Consider the following 22,352-nt stretch of genomic DNA (forward strand, 5'->3'; position numbering starts at 1 on the left):
GTCTCCGATCGTCTCCATCTCCGTCTCTAGTCGTCTCGTCCGATCGTCTTGGTTGTCTCCGTCTTCGTCTCCGGTTTTGTTGTCTCCATTTTTTTTTTTACTTTGATTAGTTAGTGATTCATCTCTAAGTCTAAACTTTGCCATCTTTTTTTAATTTTATATCTCCACTTCTCCGTCTCCAAGACCGTTGCCTAAATTTCAGATTTCGAGTGACAGATTTCAAGGTCTGTAAAAATGTCTTTGTGTGCTTTGTTTATTTTTTTTGTTGGACTGTTGGTGGATTTTTTTAGTACTTGTGTTGGTGGTTGTTTTAGATTTTTCTACTTTCTTTGTTTATTGAATGTGTATAGTTTTATTTGTCTAATTGATTTGTCTATTGAATGTCTAATTATAAATAGTCTTAGATTTTTCCTTTTTTCCTTGGTGATTATTCTGTTTTGAGTCTTTGACTATAGTTTCTCAATTTTTATAGTTTATAGACAGTAGTAGTGGACATCTTAGCCAAACAAGTCCTAGTCCTAGTCCTAGTCCTATTCCTGCTCTTCTTCATGTCGTTGCTAACATAATTGAAATTGGGAATTCAAGTAAACCACCACTACCTACTAAGAAGAGGCCTAGAACTACTAAGACAACCTCCACTGTATAGGATCACTTCACAAAGTTGGAAAAAAATAGTACTAGGTGCACGTGCAATTATTGTGGTAGTAATTTTGTGACTACATTTTTTTAGTAAACAAGCATGTGCTAAGATGTTGATTGTTGATGAATGGCATTCAAATTTAGAGAGAATGAGGGTTTTAGACATTTTTGCAGTGTGTCTTGTCCTAAGTTTGACCTTCCTTTGAGAGTAACAATTGCTAGAGACATCTATCAGCTTTATCTTAAGGAAAAAAGAAGTTGAGATCATTTTTAGTTAGCAATTCCCAAAGGGTCAGTCTTACAACTGACACATGGACTTCATTGCAAAATGTTAACTACATGGTACTCATTGCATGCTTCATTAATTAAGAAAGGGTTTTGCATAATTTTATTTTGAACTTTTGTCAAGTTGCTAACCATAAGTGTGAAACCCAAATTTTCATTTTTCCTACTTAAGCAGGTGGAAGTTAAATTCTATGTTGAAATGAAGGAAATTTCTAAGTGTTGAATAGATTTTCCTTGAGTAGTTTTGAGTTAAGCTTTAATTGGTGAAATTTGGCTAAGTGTAAGGTCAAAAAGGACCCATGCGTGAAGTATTAAGAGACATTAACGCATAAGTTGAAAAGGCAACCATGCGTTTGTAAGGTTAGACGCATGGTTGGCCAAAATATTGGCAAGAGGTATTGCCAAGAGTTGTCATGCGTTGGAAGCCAAGGAGAAAATTGGCTAAGTGTTGGACTAGGCATTGCTATGCATTGGATGCGTTGGATCCGATGGATGCATTGGAAGGGTGGTATGTGTCCATACGGCTGAAGGAAGAAAGTTGAAAGTGATGCGTTGGAAGGTTGGGATGGCAGAGGGTCAGTGGCGCAAGGGTGTGTGAGGATGCGGGGCCAGGCATGCGCTGGAGGGTGCCATGCGACCGTCCCATGCGTCAGTGCCAAGCGTCCATGCGTCGATGCCATGAGAGCCATGCTGTGATGCCGAACGACCTATGCGTCGATGCCGAGCGAGCCATGCAGTGATGCCGAGTGAGCTATACGTCAAGGACGATCGACCATCCTATGCGTTGATGGTGGTTTGCTCTTGTGATTGTTAAGGCTTGCGGTGACAAAGTAAGTGAGTTGGGTTGCATTGTAGAAGATGCGATGGTGTTGAGTTGAAAACCAAGTGGAGCCAAGGGTTTCTATGCGTTGATTGCATACTATGCGTTGATTATAGACTATGCGTTGATGGCCAACTATGCGCTGATGGCATACTATGCGTTGAACATTCAAGGGTTTGTGAACGCATATGAAGTTGGATAAATGCATATGAAGGATGAACACATATGAAGGATGGACGCATTCAAGGACGTCATCCGGATATGTGGCTTATTAGGAGGAATTCTTAAGCCTTAAGCAAAAGAGGTGGATACATAAGAAGACATGCAAAGTTGAGGGCTATGCGTTGGTGAAAGGAGAAGAAGACACTTTGGCTTGCGTTGATGTAAGAATGCCTTGATGGTGTGAGGAAAAGACACTTGGACATGCGGCCAAGTAGGAGGTGTCGGCCGTGGAGCAATCTTGGACGTCTATGAATAGGGCCAAGGACTTCAGATGAGAACTCAAATTCTCTTCAAAGGACATAAAGAAGAGTGTGTGAGGACTAATTGGGAGAAGATTAGCATTGATGGAAGAATGCATGCATTGGTAGCAAGACTATGCATTGGTCAAGAAGTTCCAAGAGGGGAGATGCTGTCGGGCAGAAAAGATAGGAAATAGCATCAACTTGGAACGAGGAGTTCTCCCAGAATACTAGTGTGTTTGAAGTGATTTCAAAGCCATCTGAAAGCTAAAAAAGTCTAGTTTTCAGGATAGGGTTGTTGAAGAAGAAGCTCCAAGGAATAAGGCTGGAGAATGAGGACAAGACAGAGGGGTCGAACTGTCGGGTATGCTAGGCCAGTCTTGATTTTTTGATGATTCCGACCAAAAAATGAGAATTTTTGAGCTAATATTTTATGGTAAGCTATCTGAGACATTTTAGAACATGTTTTCAGAAGGAAGTATCTTAAAATAAATTCTAGAACTATGAGTCATCTAAGCTTTAAATTGAATCTGGATCGTAGGGTTGAAAAGGGAGCCCGAGGTGACTAAGGAACTTCTAAAGAGAAAGTTTCCTAAACGATCAAGGTGAGTGGTTATTGTGTGTTGTATTGTTGATGTAATTTCTATATATATAGGTAAATATATATAGGGGATAATGTTAAATTGACTTGATCAGGGATATAAGTTTATCTTGTTACTATGCTTGTTAAGATATTGCTTGTATGTTTGTGTTGGAAACTAGAATTGTACCCAGGATATATAGTTAGCATGCTTGAAAAGGTACTTGGCGGGAAAATAAAGTCGACAGAAGAATATAGTCGGCTTTGGTTGGCGGGAAATGATAGTTGGTGACGACCGGTGGGAAATATAGTCAAGTTACCTAAGCATAGCTAGCGGGAAAATAGTCAATGTGCACATTGGCGGGATAGTAGAGTACAGGGAAAGTTTTCACAGGAATTGTTGTTGTCTTAGTATACGCGTGAAAGTACTAGGAAAAATGTAGGATCATGCCAGGGATAACCAATGGTAAAATTGGGGATGTTTTTATTATGTGATAACCAGCGGTCAAGCTGGGGATTGTCCAGCGGTTTGGCTAGAAAATAATATTGAACTTGTGGTAATGTTCTTGTTGACTATGCATTGCTTTCCAAAAAGTATATTTCTGTTGACAAAGTTATTTGTTTATCTAAAGGCACCACTCACTGGGCTTTATAGCTCATGTCTTCCATGTTTTATGTTTTACCCCCTCCCCAGGTAGCGAAAGGTGAGGAGTTCCAGGGTGCTGCCAAGGTCAAGGTCTACCACATGCCACAGTTACACTTCCAGAGGGTTTTATAGTTGTTGTTGTAAACTTTGTAGTTAGGTCTTGGAGTTATATAAACATTACGTTGTTGTAATAAAATAGGCCTACTTAATCAGTTGGTTGTTGAATTTTTTCATTGGTATCAGAATTTTTTCTGCAAGAGTTATTAGGCAGTAAGTGTCAACAAAAGGGTTGATAACTGCTGTAGTCACGTCCTTTCTCAGACTCAGAGGGTAGTCTGGGATGGGGTGTGACAATAAGGGTGAGACGATTGACAAGGTCATTGAATGTTGTTTGTTGGAATGAGGGGTTGATAAAGTCTTTTCCATAACTGTTGATAATGCAAGTTCAAATGATGTGGCTATTTCGTATGTTGAGAAAAAAACTTAGAAGTTGGAAAACCCTAGTCTTGGAAGGTGAATCGTTACACATGAGATGTTGTACTCACATAATTAACTTGATTGTGAATGATGGTTTGAAAGAAATGTATGATTCCATCACTAGTGTTCGTAATGCTATAAGGTATGTAAGATCCTCTCCTAAGAGATTGACAAAGTTTAAAGCTTGTGTGGAGCAAGAGAAAATATAATGCAAAGCTCTTGTTTGTTTGGACGTGGCAACAAGATGGAACTCTACTTATCTTATGCTTGAGTATGCACTCAAATTTGATAAAGCTTTTCAAAAATTAGAGGAAGAGGAGCTGGATTATCAGGACTATTTTGCTGAAGATGACCATGGAAAAAAGAGGGTAGGACCACCAAGTAATTCTGATTAGAAAAATATTGAAGTGTTTGTCATGTTTTTGAAGGTATTCTATGATGTCACTATGAAGATAAGTGGTTCTTTATATGTGATTGAAAATTCTTACTTTCATGAGATGTGGGGTACTAATGAGCTTTTAACTCGTTAGAGCAAAGAACATAACTCTATTTTGCTACTATTGTTGTAAATATGAAGGCAAAATATGACAAATATTGGGGTTCCTTTGACAAAATTAATAAGCTTGTATTTCTAGCTGTGGTGCTTGATCCACGTTACAAATTGGATTACATATGCTTTTGCTTTGAAAGTGTTTATGATGATGTTATGGCTAAAGCTCTTGTTGATGGGATTGAAGTTTATTTGATGTGTTTGAATAATTTTTACAAGTCACAAGTTGATAACTTTGGTGATGATTTGAGCGTCCAAAGTTGTGTTTATGAACAAGTTGAATTAAGTGATAGTTCAAGACTATTGAGTTTGGGAATTATTGTTGAGATTGACCCGAGTGGTCTTGTATTATCACGACACAAGTGAAGAAGGGAAGAAAAGCATACTTTAGAATTGAGTAATGATGTGGATTGATATTTGTATGATCCTTGTGAAGAGCTAAGTGATCATTTTGATGTTCTGGGTTGGTGGAAATTAAATGGCCATAAATACTAAGTTTTATAAAAAATTGCTCGAGATGTTTTTGTCGTTCCAATGTCTACTGTGGCTTCTGAATCAAGATTTAGTACAAGAGGGAGGATTCTTGATTCTTTTAGAAATTCATTATCATCTAAAACAGTGGAAGCTTTGATTTGTACACAAAATTAGATCCGTGGCAAAACGTCCTTATTAGATCTTCCTCCATAACTTGAAGAAATGGAGATTTGTAAAAAAAAATTGAGAGTGGTAAGTGGTGCCTCCAACTTAATTGTTATTCATTTGTTACAATTTTGCATTTTTATATGGCATTATATACCTTTATATTGTTTTTCTAAATAATGTCCAACCCTTCATCACAATACAAAAATGAAACTCCATGGGTTGATAATTTTCATGGTAAGTTGAGTACTTATATGATATATCTTTTTATTTTTAATTGTTGGTTTATTTTATTTAAACTAATTTGAAATGTTTTTAAATTTTCAAGACTAAGCTAAATGCTCAGGATGCTAATAATTGTGGATTTAGAAGTTTGGTTCATAGTTTAGTCGTTGGCTGTCGTTATGTAATTCTATGGGGTTAAGAACTTATGTGGTTATGTATTGTATTCTATTAATTTTGTACTTTATGTTTGTGGCTAACTAGTAACTATGGATTCATGGATATGTGGTTTCACAGATATGGATATATTGTACTTTATGTTTTAGAAATTTGATTTACGGATATGTTTGTGACTATGGATTATGAATATGTCAATTAATGTTTAAAGACTATTTTAAGTTTACATTTATCTTGGATCAATGTTTTTATAATGATTGGGTTGTTGTAAGGTTTCTACCAAAAATAGGGAGAAAAAAAAAAACACAACCCATCAACCCAACCCAACCCAACCCGAATTTTAAGGGTTGGGTTGGGTACCCTATTCGGGTTACTCGGGTAGCCAATTTCACCAACCTGAATTTTCAGGTTGGTCCAAAAAATACCCCCAACCTAACCTAACCCAACCTGTGTACACTCTAACTAAAACCAGGTGAGATCACCACCTGGGAGCAGATGGTTAAGAAATTCATGAAGAAATATTTTCCACCTATTGAGAATGTAAAACAAAGAAGAGATTGCCAATTTCCAATAGAAGGATAAGGAGACTCTCAGTGACACGTGGACAAGATTTAAGAGGTTTATGAAAAATTGCCTGTGTAATGGTCTACCAGATAGTTTACAAATGGAAATTTTATATGATGGATTTAATGGAGCATCACAAACAGTAGCAAATGTTGCTATCGTCGAGGGATTGTTAGACAAAATGTATGTTGAGGTGAAGGCCATTTTAGATAGAATCTAAAACCATGAAGACTACGAAGATAATGGCTATAGATCAAGATCAAACAAACAAAGGAGCAATCTGGAAGCAATTAAGCCTGATGTAGCCATCGTGCTACAAACATAAATAGCTTCTATGACTAACTTATTAGAAATGACAACGTTAAGTCAAGTCAACGCATGAAGCAACAATTAGGTCAATGTGGTGAGCCAAGTTGCTGATATGGGATGTGTTAGATGTAGAGAACCATATACATTTAATATGTGCTCACAAAATCCGCAGTTTGTGTACTTCATAGGAATGATTCTTATTCAAATGCCTATAATCTTGGATGGAGAAACCATCCCAGGGTGGGAATCATCAGCAACAGATAAAATAGCAAGGACATAAGCAAACAAATAGAGCTGGACCACTGTTAGATTTTAAAGGATATATATTTTCCATGTTAATTCCCCTAAAATCGTGTTAATTGTTTGCTTTTAATGCTAATTTTGTAGGTAAAATGGTTTTGAGGCGTTTAGAAGTCATTAAGAGAAAATTGAGCCAAAAGGATAAAAATGACCAAGAAAATCATTTAAATTGAAGAGAATCAGAAAATTACCAAAATACCATCAAGTATCAAGTAATGCCATTGAGTTTCAGCGTCATGACCCTAGGAGAAGCATCGAGCAAGCTTAAAGATAGAAGGCTCACTTCTTCTGCAAATCAGGGCAGCGCTGCAACGGTCTGGATTTTGACTCGATTCATCCCTCGCGCATGCCTCCCGCAACACAGCATCACGTCTCAAGCGCAACGCTTCTTGGTTTTTTTTCGATTTAGCGTTGCAACGCTTACCTCAGTGTCGTGATGCTACCCTGCAAGTATAAATAGTGTTTCTTTCATTTTTTGCTGAAAAGAGAGGAAGCACAATTTGAATGGAGACTGCAATTTCTCTTTGTATCAATTAGTCTCTATGGTAATTTTGTTTCCTACTTAGGTTAAATTTTGATTTCTTTTTGAATTGTACTAAAAAAACTTATAATTCTTTATGAATTTATTTATGGATTTGTGAAGTAATTGAATCTTGTTTATATTATAAGAGTTATTGCAAATTCTTTTGAGTTTTCTACTTGTCTTTATCATTAGCAATCTGATTTGAGTATTCTTGAATCTGATTTTAATTTTTGAAGCATGTTGAATGATCTATATCTTGAACATGTTTAGCTTAGATGCTTAGTTTTGTCATAATCATGATTGAATGCATTACCTTTAATGTGTTCGATAGAATGTCTAACAAAGATCTACAAGAGGCAATAGTAATTGTGTGTTTAATGGCTATCCTAGGATGCACTAATTACTAGATTTCAAGAAAAATCGGTTAATTGAGTAAGCTATCTTAACAATTAATCGACGGAATTGAATCCTAGTACTTAATGTGCGTGTTTTCTCTTCTATATGACCACTATCGAACCCAATAGAGATAGAAGCATGTAGATTGTATTGGGATTGGTATCCTAATTCTCCTAGAGTCTCGTAGTTTGTAATCTGTACACATTGTTATAAATAAATAAGAGTTATTTTATTTTGGCATTTACTCATATCCAATAAACAAATCTCCATGGTTATTGTATGTAAACTTAAGCATGTATATGAGATATACAAGTGGATCATGCCTTAAGTGATAACCTAAAAAGGTCTGTAGTATAAGGACTAAGGAGGGATACCTGATCTTGGTGACACTACGGATACGACCCGCTTTGTAGAGGTTTACAAGTGTTGTGAACTACTACAGATGGTTGATCCTGACCATTCATGTGGATACATGCGAGCGGGGGTGTCCTATACAAAGAGTTTGTATAAGACCGGATCATGAGATGAATAGTCTCTTTATATAACGCCGTTGATACTTGAGACTTACATCTCACCTAAATGACCATAGGTGACATGACCTCAATTCTGAGTATTTTGGGAACTTCTGTTTTTTAAGGCGGTCCTTTGATTAGTATGGGTGAGAGTGGCCAAATTGCCAACTCAACATGCCTACCTTTTTGGGATTGTCTGATTTGGGAGTTGGGAACTCAGTTACACAAGATGAAATTCACTTCTTCCCCGAAGCAGGGGTAAGTAGATAGATTGCTCCCTTAAAGGCTGATTTTAGGTCTTGAACATAGTGGCAACAACTTATCTGGAAGAGTGGACTCAGTCATAGTAGGACTATGACTTATGTTCACTAGAGGGATCGGTGGTACTTAAGAAGTTAGATGTAACTACAGGGGCGTAACGATTATTGGCCCAGTTGTACTTACGAGCGATCTGTGAAGGGTTATCGCACTGTTGATTAGTTGATATGGACACAAAATATATCTGTATGAGAAGAGTGCAGCTTTCGATCTTTAATAGAGTGTCCAACAGTTAATGGATGGTGGATCCCATGACTAAAGAGTTTAGTCAATTATTCACGTACCGTTGGACCTTCAAGCTACAGGTCCATAAGGTTCCCTTGGTAGCTCAATGGATTCTAGTTGAGAATCAGTTCTTGGTGTTGATTTAAAATGTTCAAATTGACAAGAGGAAATTCAATTATATATGATATGATCGGTGTGATGCATGCGATACATCAAGTGGAAGATTAATGTAAATGAGATTTACATTAAGTACTATAAAATAGAAAAAGAACTATGGTTTATATGTTTCATGAGATGAGATATTAAAACTATAAGTTATAAATATAATATGGTAAGTTGGTTATCATATATATTTATAATAATATTAATTATTGGATAATTATATCTTTTTCTCTAATAACCAATTGAGTGGGAGGTTATTGGTGGTTTTATGGTAACTGTGAGATAAAAGGAATTTTTTTTTCTAAATTTAGAAGGGTTGCCATTCTTGGAAAGGAACTCACGATTTGCTGTCAAGTGAATTGGATTCACTAAACGATAGCTGAAAGAGAGACTAAATGATCGTGGAGTGTTACTATACGATAGTTCACTCAGTTGGCCGTAGCTAAACGATCACAGGGCATTTGCTATACGATAGCTTGCCTTCGTCTACATGATTGAGCATTCGTTTATACGATAGACTTTTGTCATCTCCCACTTGCTCAATTGTCTACATGATTGTTAGTCCTCTGGTCTCTTCCTCTAACCAAGTCCACACAGAACCCACACTTCTGGATTCTCACATCGAGAATACCAAGGTAGCTATTGTGGTGTTGTCTTACTCAACTCGGCTGAGTTCGAGGTTTTGGAGGCTGTTCATTGGGTTCGTGATCTTGGGGTTCGTTGAGTTCGTGTTTGCTGATTGATCGTGTTGTGTTGCGGTCGTTGTGTTTGAGCGTTCACGTGTTTCTGTCTTGGAGACTGAACGAGCATTCGTGATTGAGGTAGTTTGAAGCATGAGTCTTCAAAGGTATGTATAATCTTTCCTTTGATCTCATTGTTAAGCATGTTGTGATTTCGTATTGTGCATGACCGGTAAGTTTCTGTTTCTTGACTGTAGTTGTGTATGTTCAATTTCGAACGGAATTTGGAACGATCATTCTGCTGCTCATGGAAATTCTCAGTTCCTTTAATTGGTATCAGAGTCAGGTTGTTTTGATATTCCAAATTTTACTTATGTTTTGAACTTCTTTTATAGTCGTGGTAGGTTTTCTACATTTGCGTTTAAGTGTTAAATGCGTTTGTCGATGGTATTTGTAAACTCGAGACTTTCCTTGGATTATTTGCTCTTGTCACACATTGTAGGATGTTGGATTTAAGTTATTGTTGTTTCATTATTGAAGAAAATGGCAAAGCTTTTGGTTGAAGTTGTCTTTAATAATTTTGGAATTTATAAATAAAGAAAAGAAAAGAAAGGGAATAAAGAAAAAGAAAAGAAAAGAAAAGGAAAGGAAAGGAAAAGGAAAAAGGAAAAAAAAAAGAAAATGTAAGAAATTGGAACCCATTCGGTGCTTAGGGTTTAAAGTGAGAACCCACTCATTTCAGCCCATTTCTCCATCATTTCCCATTAAATTTTCAGAGGATTTCGAAAGAGAGAGTGAAGGAAGAGGAATAAGAAGTTGTTGCAGGTTGGAGGTTGAAGAAGGGAGGAAAAGCTCAAGCAAGTGCAACCATGGAAGAATTCGGGTTCAACCTACCTATCTCTGGTTTTTAAGTCGGTTTGAGCTATAAGAAGAACTAAGAGGTGAGGCCTGACTTTCTTGAAAGTTAATCTATTTTCTAAAAAATTTCATGAAGGAAGCTTGAGCTAAATCTGATGTTAAGTTAATGGTTTTTGAAAAGGAAAACAGAGCACAGAATTTTTGTGCAAATCAGAAGGATCTCTGCTTTTCTCTGGTTTTTCGAACATTCTGGGGTGTACAGGTTGGATTAGAAGCTCAATTAGTTATGTTGGAAAGCTATTCCTATAACTTTCATGAAGAATTCGTGAGCCAAAAATGAGTAGAAGTAGGTTCAATTTCAGGAGAAAGGTAGAGGGTAGCAGAGAAGCACGAATCTATATTCGCTGAGTTTAAGGGATTTCTGGACAAATCTGTTAGGAATCTCATTTTTATTCCTTCAGGTAAGTTGTAGAGGGTTCCAAAATGAAGAGTTTGATATATAGTACATTAATTTTGGTTAAGTATTAAGGAAGTTAGGATATTGAATCTAGAAAATCTGGAAAGAAAATGTGAAGTGTAATTTTATTTCTAGAATTTAAAATTCATGAGCATGGAAAGACAAGACGATTTATAGTTTTGATGCTCGGTTTCGGTTGTTTGATAGGCCAAGAGGAAATAGGCTGAGTCTATAGACCAAGGAACCAGCCAAGACTGTGAGTGACAAAACAAATTTCAAAAATGATTTCTAAACTGTAATTTATGCTTAAATGGTTTACATGGTTGAATATGAACTTATGAATGATACATGATTTCTATGAATGGTTTCAAGCACAAGTTTTGAGCTTAGATTTTCTAATGAGGTTTATATACGAGCACGTGATTATTGACTTTTTGAAAAGTAGTTGAAACGATACCATTTAAGGTAAATTATGTATTAGCGAATACTGTTTAAAGATTTTCAGTTTTTCACGAGCAAGCCGAGTAAGCTTAAGTATTACGAAAGATAAAGATAAGCAGGCATGTTTTAATGTTTTCATGTGGTTTTCTGAGACTTATATTGACTACATGACTAAGATATTTAGCCCGAGGCTATATGGTACCGTGTGCACACAGGTTATATTCCGTTGTTGACGTTGAGTGTACTCCGTGACAACGATGCTGTCGGGAGTGCTGGGCGGGCCCCACTACGACAAAGACGATGAGAGTGCTGGGCGAGCCCTACAACATCGTAGAGCTAGTAAACGTTGGTTGTACTGGACGTGCCCTACACAATGTTGATTTGTCATGTTAGTTAAAATGTTTTATATACTTGACTATCCTTGCTAGATTTTAATGACGTATTTGCAGAACATTTGAGAAAGCTTTTAGCGTTACATGTTTATGTTTAACGCTTTGATTGAATAGATTTATACATTTAAAGGTTTATCACGTGCTCTGATTTGTGGATTTACAGTTTTAAATTTAGTCACTCACTGGGCTTCGTAGCTCACTCTTTCAAAATGTTTTCCCACTTTTCAGGTAAAGATCGAGCTCCCGGTGCCTGATAACTGCCAAAGTCTGTTTTCTCCTAAAAGCTTCCAGATCAAGATTCATATGTGGGTGGAGTTGTACATTGTGTCTGTTTATATTGTAAATGTCTTTGTAAGAACTGGATAGTTTATGGTTGTGTAAGCACTAGATGTCGTGGTTGTGTAAACCCCAGTTGGATATGTTTTTTTATTGTGATATCTCTATCAGGTTATTTTCTAAACCGAATTATGTCAGGACTGCACTTCATGTGTGTCTAAAGGTTTTCAGGGATTCCGCTGTGTTGTGTTACATGTAAAGTATTTTATATCTAAGATTAGTATGTTTATCAGTTTCAACAATTCAGCTGGGTCAATAGGTATCGTTAGAGGATGACGATATCTGTTGGCTTCACGCCATCTCCCTGACTAAGCTAGCAGGCAGTCTGGGAGAGGGTCTGATAGTGTTGATGAATGTTTATGGGTTAATTGCCTTTGTCTAAAGCTTTATTTTCATTACAAAGTGTTAATTTGTAAGGGCCCCTATGTTTTTGGGCATAATTAACATGCAATTGAGTCCGTAATTCAAAGTGTTTGAGTTTTTCGAGTCGTTCGTGATGAAGTTTAAAGCATAGAGGTGCAATTCTCAACGAGGAAGAAGATCAAGAGTTGGTCGTATCGTGTAGCCTCAGGTAAACGATCGTTGGGATTTGGCTAAACGATCGTTTAGTTAATGCTAAATAATGGGGTAAAACATTTACTCTATCGCATAGCATTGGTTACCTAATTGTGTGGACGCTCGAGGTAAACGATCTAGTGGGAGCATTTGTTGCTCATAGTTTAATAAAAGACGCGCGCACTAAACGATCGTGTAGTTAGCATGCCTCATCGCATAGTCACTGACTACACGATCACGCGGTATACGATACTTTGGCATTTGCTTAGCGATCGTTTAGACGATTGTGCTTCACCGCATCGTTGTCATTTAGATGATCGTTTAAGGTTTGCGTTATGCGTTGCATTTAGACAATTGTGCTTCACAGTATCTTTCATGTGGTCTTCCTCTAAGAATGTTGCGCTTGTCGATATAAACACTTTGTCATCTTAAGCATCATAAAACAGACTACCTTTTGTTTCCTTGGGGGATCCTACGAATAGGCACAGTCTTGAATGACTTCCAACTTCTTTAGGTTTTGTACTAACACGTGTGCCAGGCATCCCCAAGTTTTAAAGTGACATAAACTACCTTTACGCCCTATCCATAATTCATAAGGTGTTTCAAAAATAATTTTTGAAGGAACCATGTTCAAAATGTATATCATAGTCTGTACTGCATATTCCCAAAACGAATTAGGCAATGGAGCATAGCTCATCATTGAACAAACCATTCTATGTTGATAGATCTTGAAAAGAGTTATGTTCTCTATGTTAATTCCCTCAATTCTATGTTATTTGTTTGATTAAATTGTTCATTTTGGAGGCAAAATCCAATCCTGACACTTTTGGAGTCATCACAAGAAATTTGGAGCAAAATGGAGCCAAATTAGACCAAAGAATCAACTAAAAAGAAGAGGCAATGAAAAATTACCATTCTACCCTTCAGCTAATTCAATTCTCATGCAACATTCAGAGAACCGCAACGCTCTCATAAAAACTAAGTCCAACACTACCTCAACACTATAAGACAGAAAGCAGCAAATAGTTCCAAAACAAGGCAGCGTTGCAATGCTATACCCAGTAGTGCAACACTCCGAAAATTGAAGAAAAAAAATAAAACGAGCGCACGCCTTTGCGCAACCAAGTGTCGGAGCCAGCGTCAAGCTAAGGTCGCAACGCTACGACCCTCATCAGTTAAATGCTTTAGATTTTTCAAATTTCAGGAGGATAGATTTCATTTTTTTTAGAAAGGTAAATTTCATATTGGAGTTAGAGAGAAAACCACGAATTTACTTTCGTCTTGAGAGATTTCTTGTAAATGTACAAGCCTTTTTTTGGATTTCTTCATGTATTTCATCAATTCTTCAATGAATTCCTTCAAGACTTCTCCAATTTATGGCTAGGTAAGTATATTTCTTGGGAAATCTTTAGTCTAGGTTTAATTTCTTGAGATCTTTCGTGTATTTTCTTGAATTTTCTGCATTCTTGAATGTTCTTGTATTGAATTTGAATAGAAATTAATGGAAAATAGTTGACGCATTGATTCTATTAATTTCTTGTATGCAAATCTTGCTTGGCACTGTTGCATAATAGTAAGATAGATTGCAAAGATTAAAATTTCTTGTTTTAATTAGGACTTTCTTTTTAGAATTAATTCTTGAACTTCTTAATTTGGAGCATTCAAACAATCATTCTTGAAATTTAGTCTAGTATGTTTCTTGAATGTCATAATCACGAGAACCCTAATTTCTAAAGCAATCTAAGAAAAGAACATGAATTTGTTTAATTGAAGTATTTTTTACTCAAATTACGGCTAATTGGTATGATACATGTTAATTAGCTAATTAGGTCTTTAGGGTTTTTATCCTATTGGATTATGGGATGTTGAAGTTTCATGTATTTGTTCATGATCAATGATAGAATTAACCTAGTTAATAAAGATTTCTCAAGAATCTCTTTCTATCAATTCTTTACCAAAAAAAAAGAAAAAAGAGAGAAAGTTTTTTGCTTTTACTTTGATTGTACTTAGTTTCTTTAAAATAAACAAACTCCTCATTTGTTATATTTTAGAATTCAATAATCAAAATCTTGTCAATTAATAGAATTTCCTTGTGGATCGACCTTTTACTCCGCTATAACTACGTGTTAGTTTTAGTTGTTGTTTGAGCATAATAAATTTCATTTGCTTTGGGTTAAAGTGAATTAAGGACACTGATTTTATCCCAAACAAATTGGCACCGTTGCTGGGGATCCGTGCAATTGGCTTACTTGAATTTTGATTCCTTTTTAGTTAAAAAAAGAAAAAAAAGAAGAGAAATAATAAACCTCAAAAAAATAGTTAGTGAGATTAAATTTCCCTCTGTGCATGACCCACTCCTCTCGGAGTGTATTTTGTGATTTGATTATAGACAATGACCGTGAGGAAAGGCGGCTACAAAGGAAGAGAACAAGAGCTAAAGACAAGAAGAAGAAGAACCGACTCGATCAGACATTATGAGAGAAGCAAGGGAACAAACCTTGCGAGAACTAGCGGAGTCGGATTATAATAACAACCATTGTGCATTGTATATTCGGAGACGACCGTCCCGTTTGAAACTCAAATCAAGGCTTGTACATCTCCTACCTACATTCAGAGTGAAAACCGGTGAAGACCTGCATAAATACATGAAGGAGTTCCATCTAGTATGTGATGGAATGCGCCTACACGGGGTAACACAAGAGAAACTCAATCTTAGGGCCTTTCCCTTCTCCTCGAAGGATGTGGCTAAAGATTGGCTATATTACCTGCCGACGGGTTCCATTACTACATGGAGCAGTTTAAAAAAGAAATTTTTAGAATTTTTTTTTCGGCATCTAAAGCTCATAATATAAGAAAAGAAATATATGACATTAAGCAAGTTGTAGGAAAGTCACTTTATGAATATTGGGAAAGATATAAATAATTATGTGCTTCATTTCCACATCCCCAAATTTTTGAACAATATCTTATCCAATATTTCTATTCAAGTTTACTTCCATCTGAGAGGAACAACATTGATGTTGTTGTTGGAGGAGCTCTTGCGAATAACTCCATTGAAGCAAGTCAACTCATATCTACTATGGCGGAAAACTCTCAGGATTTTGGAACAAGGACTCTCGATTACACTATTGCTCAATCCAGTGAAGTAAGTGAGCTAAGATCCCAAGTATCTAATATTGTTTCTCTTTTTACTTAGGTAGCTCTGGTGTTGAGGATGTCCTAATACTCGTAGTTTATAATTCATGTTAAACATTCTATAATTTATTATTGAGTAAATTATTCAATAAAGTTATTGATATTGCATTTTATTTAGAAAATCCAATAAACATATCCTTCGCTATTGTATGAATACTTTAACTTTATGTGGTGACATAAGAAAAATCAAGTTATAGTATATAACTTAAATGGTCTATAAGTATATGGATGAAATTGGGTAACTCATCCTAGTAACACTATTGGATGCGACTTATTTTGTATAACTGATACAAATGATGTGATTCACTAATCATTCATGTAGAGACATCTGGGAGGGGGAGGGGGGGCATCCTATGCAATGAGTTTGCATAAGATTGGACCTCAAAATAGTAACTTTTCTTTAATAACTACCTGACTATCTCAACCTAAATGACCTAGGGTAACTCGATCTTAATCTGAGCTAACTATGAACTCCTATTTATTATGGGATTATCCTTTGATTTGGATAGGTGAGAGTAGTCCAACAACAATGCTCAATAAGCCTCTCATTTTGGGGTTAAGACCGAATAGATAGCTGGGGACATAGTAATGCAAGATGGAATTCACTCCTACCCAACTTAGGGTTAGCAAATAGGTTGTTCTTAAGTGTTGATGCCTAATCTTGAACAACAGGGCCCTGCCCTATCTTGTCAGAGAGGGATATGATTTATAAAAAGTATTATAAATTAATTGTTCAATAGAGGGTTAGTGGGAGCTTAAGGTGCAAGATATATTTACAGGGGTAAAATGGTAATTTTGACCCAAGTGTAAATATAAACGCTGTGAAGGATTGACTTACTGATTGTGGTTGAAATGGACAGAAATATATCTACAGTGAGGTGAGTGCAACTATCGAACTATAGTGGTGTGCCTTGACAGTTAACAAATAGTAATTAATTCGGTTTTAAAGAGTTTAACTGATTAATTACAAATCGTTGGAGCTCATGATCTGTAGGTCCATTAGGTCCCTCTACTAGCTCATAAACTGGAATAGGAAATTGAGTATTAATTGGATGAATTTTGGAATGAGGGTTGTGAATTTGAAATGTTCAAATTCAATTTTTAGGGTTTTCAATTGATTGTATTTGATACAATTAAAAACGTTTAATTTAGTTGAAATTAAACAAAATTGAAGAATCAATTAATATTTAAATTATGATTTAAATATGAAATTGAACCGTATTGGTAGAATTGGTATTTTATTAATTTAATATTAAGATATTATATTAATAAATTTTAATTAAAAGGTTTAATTAAAAAAATGAAATTAGTTTTATTAATTATTAATTTTGAATTAATTATATAAAAGTAATTATTAAATAAAATAGTTTTATTTAATTATAAAATCAGTTTTAGTTTTAAAAATTGGTTTTAGGGTTAGTGGACTTTTTCAATTTTTGGGAAAAATCCACTAACCATCTCTTGGGTGGTTTGTCACCCAATTCCATCTCCAATTTGAAATCAGATCCAAGTAGGAGCTGCCCTCCATGCAAGCTACTCTCCCTGCATGAAAACATGTTATATAATGAATCTTCATGCATGGATTTGGTAGAGATTTTCTGGAAATTTGAATGAAGTGTTGAAATTCTGAAAACTCTAAAAAAACCCATCCAAATCCCTATCCAATTCAGCTTGATTAGAGTGTTTCTACCACACATTCCTTCTTGAACATAGTGAAGAAGACCTTGGTGGTGGTCTTGTTGAAGTATTAAGCTCAATCTTGGAGTAATTCTGTTGAATTCGTGGATTAAGTCTTCAAAGGTAATATTTGCATCAAACCCTCTATGAATATCACTTGAATAGCATGTTTAAAACTCAAATTAAGAGTAATTAGAGTGCTTATTGATTTTGATTTATTTGATTGCATGTTATATTACTCCTTCATTAGGGAAGGCTTCCTCAAGTCAAAACATGCGGAACGTGTGGACTAGCCGGCATACTTTCGAGGCTTGCCCACAAGCCCAAGTAAATGCCATTGGAGGATTTAAGAGGAAATATGACCCCCATGGACAAACTTACAATCAAGGGTGAAGAGGTCATCCTAACTTCAAATGGGGATCTCAAGGACAATTTGAAAATCGGAACCAATCTTCCTCATCATCTTTCTCAAGTATGTCTTTAAAAGATGTTTTGAAATCCCTAGCTGACCATTCTTTAAAATTTCAATAGGAATTCCATCAATTCCAAAAGGACAACATTCAACTCCAACAAGAGAGCAAATCCTTTTCAACAAGAAACAAGACAAGGCTTCTTAAACTTGGGCACTCAAATCACTCAGCTTACAACTATGGTAAGCAAACTTGAGAGTAAATCATCCGGTAAGCTCCCCGCTCAATCGGAGCATGCAAATGTAAGTGCAATTACCTTTAGGAGTGGAAAGGAAATTCCTCCTCCTCTCAAGATGCAAACCTGGTTCAACCCCCTTCAAAGAAGCAAAAAAAGATAATAAATGAACAAGAGAGCAAGGTAAGTGAACCAAAGGAAACTCCTATTTTTCCAGAGGTATGTGATTACTCTCCTCCTAAAATAGAACCCTATGTACCTAAGGCACCATTCCCTAGTAGATTAGCAAGACCTAAGATAGAAGATACTGATTTAGAGCTTATTGAAATGTTCAAGAAGGTACAAATCAACACCCTTTAGCTTAATGTTGGTCAACAAATACCAAAGTGTGCTAAATTTTTTAAAGATTTGTGTACTAAGAAAAGAAAAGGGAAGGAAGTGGAAAAAGTAACGATTAGTAAAAATAAAGTAACGATTAGTAAAAATGTATCTACTCTATTAAAAAAAGACATGCCTAAAAAATGTCGAGACCCTGGAATGTTTACCTTGCCATGTAAAATAGGAGATAGAATTATTACTCATGCTATGCTAGATTTAGGTGCTTCAATAAATGTCATGTCTTCTGGGAATGTCCTAAACTCGTAGTTCGTAAATATTGTTAACATATTCTATTTATCAATAAAAGTATTATTGAGTATTTTTTCAATAAATTATTATTGATATTGCATTCTGTTGTAAAAATCCAATAAACGGATCCATGGCTATAATATGAAAACCTTAACTTTATGTGGCGACATAAAATAGGATCAAGTTTTAGTATATAACCAAAATGGTCTATAAGTATATGGATGAGATTGAGTACCTCATCTTGGTGACACTACTAGATGTGGCCCATTTTGTATAATGATACAAATGATGTGATCCCAAAATCATTCATGTAGAGATATGTGAGTGGAGGCATTCTATGCAATGAGTTTACATAAGACCGAACCTCGAAATAATCACTTTTCTTTGTAAACGACCATTTACTGTAAAAGCTGACTATTTCAAAATCCAATGACCTAGGGTAACTCGATCTTAATCCTGAGTTAATTATGAACTTCTGTTTATTCGCGATTATCCTTTGATCTGCATAGGTGAGGATAATCCAACAACACTGCAAATAAGCCTCCCATTTTAGGGATAAGATTGGATAGATAGCTGGGGACATAGTTTTGCAAGAAGGAATTCAATCCTACCTAACTTAGGGTTAGCAGATAGGTTGTTCTCTTAAGCGTGATTCCTGGTCTTGAACAACAGGGCCCTACCCTCTCGTGATCGAGAGGGACATGGTTTATAAGTTGGATTATAAACCAATTATTCAAATAGAGGATCAGTGAGAGCTTAAAGAGCAAGATGTATTTACAGGGGTAAAATAGCAATTTTAACCTAACTGTAAATGCGAACGACCTGTGAAGTATTGTCTTGCTAATTATGGTTTAAATAGACAGAAATATATCTATAGTGAAGAGAGTGCAACTATCGAGCTATAGTGGTGTGTATTGGTAATTAACGAACATTGATTAAATTCAATCTAAAGAGTTTAGCTAATTAATCTCAAATCATTGGAGCTCATGATCTGTAGATCCATAAGGTCCCTCTACTAGCTTGTAAAATATATATTAGAATAATGAATTGAGTAGATTTGAATTGTTCAATTTTGAAATTAGGGGTTTTGAATTTGAAGTGTTCAAAATCAAATTAGGGTTTGATTAATAATATTCGATATAATTAAAACATTCAATTTGGTTTAAATTAAATGGAATTGGAGAGATTATAATATTTAGATATTGATTTAAATATTGATTTACATAAATAGGATTCATGTATGAATTAGGTGTTTGATTGATTTAATATTTGATGTTAAATTATTATTAATTAATTAATTAAAATTATTTAAATAAAAATTCATTTTTTTAAAAATAAAAAAATAGTTTTGATTTAATTTTTATTTTAATTTTAAAAAAATGAATTTTTACATGGAAAATTCCACTTTGAGTGGAATTATCCAAGATTTCCTTTCTAATTACGGTAGTTTCACCCAATTGAATCACTTAGCCCACTCATAATCAGTAGCTTGAGGTGTCTTTTGGCTGAGATTAAGATGTTTGCATAATTAACTTGTTTAAATTAATCTAATATGATCAGATTTGGACTCTTACAAAACTGAAAGACAGAAATCTACGACTCCTCTCTAACCCCCATCTTTTCTTCATCAAATTAAGCTCAATATATGTTTCCACCACACAATCCAAGTTAGAAGATAGTAGAGAAGACCTTTGTGGTGGTCTACTATCAAATTGAAGGCCCAATTCATAGAAGAGAAGAAGTTTTCTATTCATCAAAGGTATTCAAATATGAAATCCTCTTTTATGCAAAAGCTACTTTAGCATGCTTTATAAACTCAAATTAAGTGTAATTGTAGTGCTTATTGATTCTGATTTCTTCCGCTACACATTAGTTTACTCTATCAACTCCTTATCATGTTTATGAAGACCTAAAATTGAATGGCCTACAAAAAACTAATGTTTGCATACAATTAGCTGATATGTTATATATTCAATCCCTAGACATAGTAGAGGATATCTTGTTAAGAGTTTGAAAATGGACGAGCCTTACACTTCTACTTCTTCTGCTATCTTATTAGGTAGACCATTAATGAAAACTGCAAAAACTAGAATCATGTAGATAAAGGGTCTTTGTCAGTAGAATTTGATGGAAAAGCAAAATCATTCAACATTTATGATGCCATGAAATTTCCAGAAGAGTACTTGTCTCTTTACTCCATTGTACGCATGATGAGATAGATGATGTTATTGATTCCATGTTGTATGAAAATTTTAATTGTTTGGTAGCTCCCTCTATAGATTATGACTTTGATTGGATTGTCCATAATTCTTCTCATGCATTTATTAATTTTTGTGATCATAATGTTTCAAACAAAAATCATGTTTCTAATTTCTCTTTTAAAATTTGCAAAAATGACCAATCTTCCTCAAAAGACGATGATTTAAATTCCTTAACAATTTTTTCCAAAATGTTAATACTTTAAAAATAAATTTAACATCTAAAAAAAAAGTTTGTTTAAATGAAAAACCTTCAACTGAAAATTCTAATTCAAAATTTATTTATAATACTAAAAATAAAAATAAGGCTTCTAATATTTGCTCTATTTTCAAAGCACAGTTAAAAGGGATTGAGCTCAAGACTCTTTCATCTCCTAAGAAGAGCAAATTCTTTGGAAGTTGTTTCAAGAATCCCAAGAAAATAGAGCCTAAAAAGACTAAAAATTTTGATGTTCCTTGAAACAAAAATTTTTTCATGGTGAACGACATAGGCTTAAAATCTACAACGAAGGACATGTAAACCAAGTTCAATTGGACTTAAGTTTTACTAATCTCTCATACACATGAAACCTCTCTTCCCAACATCGAGCAAGCAACGCGAAACATTTGCAACCACAGTACAAATTTTCTTTTTCTTTTCATTTTCAATTTTCTTTCTCTCCTTTTCTTTTCCATTTTTTTTCTTTCTTTCTTATTTTAGCATTTCAAATAAAAAGAATTATTGATTCTTCTTTTTCTTGGTAGGTCATCTCAAGAAGAAAAAAGAAAGTTCAACAAAAACAAAAACAAAGAATTCTCTCAAAAGCAAAAGAATAATCAATCCCAAAAACTAGGGAAGTTTCTTTCTACACCCCTTACTTTTTGTTCTTGAACATATATGCATAGTTTAAATATTGAGGACAATAATCCATTTTTAAGTTGGGGGTGGGAAACATTACATGTTTTTTACATTTTTTTTATTAAATTTTTAGGTTATAAAAATGAGCCTTACTGAAAATTTTTTGCTCTATGATATATATTGATGATATCAATTCATGTCTGGAACCCTTGAGCATCTGAGCTTGGGTTGGTTATATAGATGTTGTGATTCTAATATGATATATGTTGATATATTTGAGGCTCTGATACATTTTGATAGCATAACTTTGATTCTATGAGAACATAACCATTGAATTCTTAGTGCTCCAAAAGACTATCTTTTGACTCTTTAATCATTTTGCCTTAAATGAATAAATGCATGAATGATTGAATGCGTAGAAACTCAAAATTTAAAAATCACTACTCTTTTTTTTTTTTTTTATATATTTTCAAATGATTTTTTGTAACGACCTGACCCCCTAGGACTCAAGCTAGGCCGTTACTAAACACATGCATGCATGAAACTTAAAACGACACCCTTTTTATAGTGAAATAAATGCTAAATAAA

General features: G+C 34.9%; 1 long non-coding RNA gene across 1 annotated transcript; it reads left to right on the top strand.

Annotated features, from left to right (window-relative positions):
- Positions 1-12,213, top strand: LOC120077565 (uncharacterized). The gene is made up of 2 exons (XR_016529555.1): positions 1-224; positions 11,457-12,213. It is a non-coding gene; the product is annotated as an uncharacterized LOC120077565 (long non-coding RNA).
- The last annotated feature ends 10,139 nt before the right edge of the window (positions 12,214-22,352 follow it).

The sequence above is a fragment of the Benincasa hispida genome, chromosome 5 (assembly GCF_027475165.1).
Source record: "Benincasa hispida cultivar pf3 chromosome 5, pf3_genome.v1.1, whole genome shotgun sequence".
NCBI lineage: Eukaryota > Viridiplantae > Streptophyta > Magnoliopsida > Cucurbitales > Cucurbitaceae > Benincasa > Benincasa hispida.